Source organism: Myotis yumanensis, unplaced genomic scaffold (assembly GCF_028538775.1).
Source record: "Myotis yumanensis isolate MYYU_CA2020_CCGP unplaced genomic scaffold, mMyoYum1.0.hap1 SCAF_1, whole genome shotgun sequence".
In the NCBI taxonomy this organism is placed as follows: domain Eukaryota; kingdom Metazoa; phylum Chordata; class Mammalia; order Chiroptera; family Vespertilionidae; genus Myotis; species Myotis yumanensis.
Window position 1 is genome coordinate 193265861 of NW_027223752.1, and position 4034 is coordinate 193269894.

The window sequence follows — 4034 nt, forward strand, 5'->3', positions numbered from 1 at the left end:
GCAAAAGAGACTGATATTTTTTTTCAAATGTGTATAATGATTTTTAAATTATTAAAATGAACATTTTAAGAATTTCTTATCTTGGGGTTTTCTCACCAAAGAAACAACAATATTTGGTATCATGTGCAGCTTTACAGCAATAAAACTGATCTTTAATTAAGCATCTCAGTACCTGTTAGAATTCGTAGATTTGCTGCTGCTGCTGCTGCTGGCCACTACTATTCACTATTTGTGGTCAAAGGCCTATTCTCAACCACTTCATTTTCAAGTTCTTTCAAGTTCAAAGCAGGAGGCCTAATGGACAATCACTCTTTTTCAACATGATTTCAGCTTGTTTTGAGTTTTTCTCATCACAAATATTTTTTCTATAAGCACATGACTTAAATATATTGTCTTAAGTATATAAAGAACTATGTTGGGGGGCAATGGGGAGAAGGGGGGATATATGTAATACTTTCAACAATAAAGATTTATTTTAAAACATTAAAAAATAAAAAGCAGAATTTTTGGTCCATTTGTATTATCTGGAACTTTTGCACAACAGTGGAACTCTGTACATTTAACAGGAAAAACATTTGCTAGAGAACAAATCTGACAAATAATGAAACTGGTTTATGAGAGCCAGGGGTTTATGTAATCAAAAGTTTAAAACTGCCACTAATTCATGAGGTTAAAAACTAATTTTTTTAGAAAAATCTATCTGTGCAGGGCCTTTGGATGGATGCATTTAGAAAGCGTAATTTCCAGCATAGCCATGAGGGTTACTAACTGCAGTGTTAACATCCAAATCAAATCCTCTCAAGTTTAAAAAAAAAGGCATAGTATTCTATCACTCATTGTATTTTAGCCTTGGAGCTTTCATTTGAAAAAGAATAAGTTGAGAATAAGAATAAGAATAAGAATAAGAATAAGAATAGAACCAAAGTTTTGTCATCCTGAAGCTGCCTTGATTGGGATGTTGATTTTAAGTTCTTCATTAAGAAACAAAACTCTGAAAGAACCTTTGACCCTCCCTATCACCTGCAAAAGAGATTCAGTCAGAGAAACCTGTTACAGGAAGGAGATCTTAGAATGCTCACCTCAGCCTAATTTATATTAAGTCTGGTAAATCAGAGTGCTTCAGGCAGGTGCCTTTTAGTGGGGGGCTAAAAAATATTAATACCTTTCCTCCCATCTTCTAAGTTCTTCTGTCTGGGCTATTCATTAAATTAATAGAGACAGATTAACAGGAGAAAATCTGAGTTTTAATTCATGCTCAAGGGGAATTCACATAAGCATGAAAATTCCAAAGACAATGAGGCAACGTTGGGTATATAAGACATTTAGGAAAAAAAGAAAAGGAGTGTGCTAGATAGGGTTTTAGGTTTCAGAAGGGAGTTGTTGAAGAGTAGAACGTAAGTGGCAGGAACATTCTTGCTAGGCAACTCGGAAATAATGGTACACATTCCCTTAAATAAGTTTCACATTCCAGAAGCGAAGTTGGCAGCTTGCTCCATATTTCACTGACCCAATCATTTAGTCCTGAGGATAAATTAGTTCAGTTAAGTAGTTGAGTCTCATTTCAGGAGGCAGTGATATAGATGGGCACCCATCATGAGGCCTACATCGTATAAGCAAGCAATCTGTTATTTCATAAGAGGTGTGTCTATGAAAACAAAATAAAACAAAGGTTAATGATCACAGCAAGTTATAAACCAGTTTCTGAGCCTGTAAGGCTGTCCATCCAGAAGATTTCTAGATGTAAGACTTAAAGCTTCTTTTGGAATGAAGGCAGACAATCTGATAGATTCTCCTGACCTGCAGTTGAATGTCTCTGATGATATCAGGTGCTCAGGTAATTCTCGGTGGCTTATCCAGCATCAGTGACTGGATCAGTTAAGCATGAGCTGTTGTAACAATTTCTCTAAAGTTTATGTTATGTTGTCTAGCTGCAGTTTGCAATTGCAAGTCTCAGGAAAAAAATGAAGTCCTAGTTCTCAGTAATTCCAGGTCAATGGGTGGGAGAAAAATAAAACATCAGTTTGGAGAGTTGTAGACAAATATTTAAGAAAAGTAGGAAAAAAAACATGATTTAGTCCAGGTTATAGATAAAAAAAGAACTTTAAAGACAATTAACTTAGCTAGATTCTAATACCTACATCGTATATTATTGTTTCTATTAAAAAGCAACTTTTCTCATTTGACCCTATTTTTCTCAAAAATAGCCAAATTAAGACCATCTTATTTACTGCATAGGTCAAGTTTTAATAAATTTGATCTGATTATTTGTATAAATGCAATAAGAATAGCAATTGATAACATAGGCTCTTTTAAGAATCTGCTTTGCTGGAATTTTTTTTTAACTTCTGCATCATTTAAACAATTTTGAATAAAAGTAATATTTTACTCAGAGAATAAAAAAAGAGGAAGGGAATAAGTCAAGATGAAAGGAGGAATAATTTGGATTCTTCATAGAGTGATATAAATTTAGGGCTTAGAAAAATATAGTCATGAAGTTTTCTAACTATTTGTAGCTTGACAATGGAAGAGAACAAACACACTATGATAAGTCTGTCTCAGAGAATATGAATCCACAGTAACATGGGGCTTTGGAGTTAAGCTCTTGATACGCTGTTAAAATTTAGGTGGAGAAATGAGTCATCATAATCCTGGTCTCCAAGGTCTTGAGTGCCTAATATAATCAGAATATTTCAAGTGCTTAATAAGTATACTTGAGGTTTAGGTTGAGAGACAAAGGTTGTGATAATTTCAAGGTACAGTCAGTTCTGACTTAAGGCTTGTTTTGAAAACATGAATTTATTCCAACATAAAGGAACAACTTGAGCATTTTGTGTTTGCTTATGCATGATTTCATCTGATAGATCGGCTAGATCAGTGGTCGGCAAACTCATTAGTCAACAGAGCCAAATAGCAACAGTACAACGATTGAAATTTCTTTTGAGAGCCAAATTTTTTAAACTTAAACTATATAGGTAGGTACATTGTTATTAACTTAATTAGGGTACTCCTAAGCTGGCCTTTGCTAAAAATGTCCTCAACCTGAGGGGTCGACCTCAGCGAACGTATCCCCACTTTTTCTAACACCACTTCTTCAAAATAGACTCCCCCAGGCCGAAAAACAACTTCTGTGCATGGGCCACAAAGTTTCAATCGCACTGTACATGAGCACCCACACGTGGTATTTTGTGGAAGAGCCACACTCAAGGGGCCAAAGAGCCGCATGTGGCTCGCGAGCCTCGGTTTGCCAATCACTGGGCTAGATGAATGCATAATGCTGTTGAACTGAGCAGCATAAACTGTGCCAAACGCACACATCTGCACAAATCTCAAACATACACCAGATACCTTGGCTCACATTTGTGCTATGAGCTACACTCACATTGGCTGATTTAACTTTCTATACAATTTCTATAACCCTTCACCACTTGACAATAACGTACAAGCTACAACCCTTGGACACCAACTTTCATAAGCAAATTTCAGGTGTTTTTCAAGATAAAGTGCCATGTCGACTTATAAATACATATTACTTATTTATGAACCATTTTAAATGTATAAAACTGTGCTACTTAAAATTTTTTAATGTGTCCTTGACAAAATTTTTGAGCATTATACCCCTTAACTCTAGCTTTCCTTATTATAAGCCCTGTGGTTTCTATTGCTTGGTTTTGCAAAGTGATGATTTTTAGGAACACCTATGTCATGTTATGATACAACTGACTGCATTTAGTACCAATAAGAGCTTCAACACACTTTTAAATATTTACTAGTTATAAGTACTATTTATTGAATGAGTACTAGATATTTTACATACATTAGCTATCTAATTTAGCTTAATCCTAAAATCGCCCTATGAGTTAAGTGTAATTATTATCTCCATTGTATAACAGAGGGCACTGATTTAGAGGAGATAAATAATTTATTCTCTATCACAGAACTAAGAAACAACTGGGATTCAAACACCCAGCTCTCAGAGATTGCAGATCTTGCTTCAAAGAACATTGGCCAAGTAACAGCCATAGACAGCTGTGCTG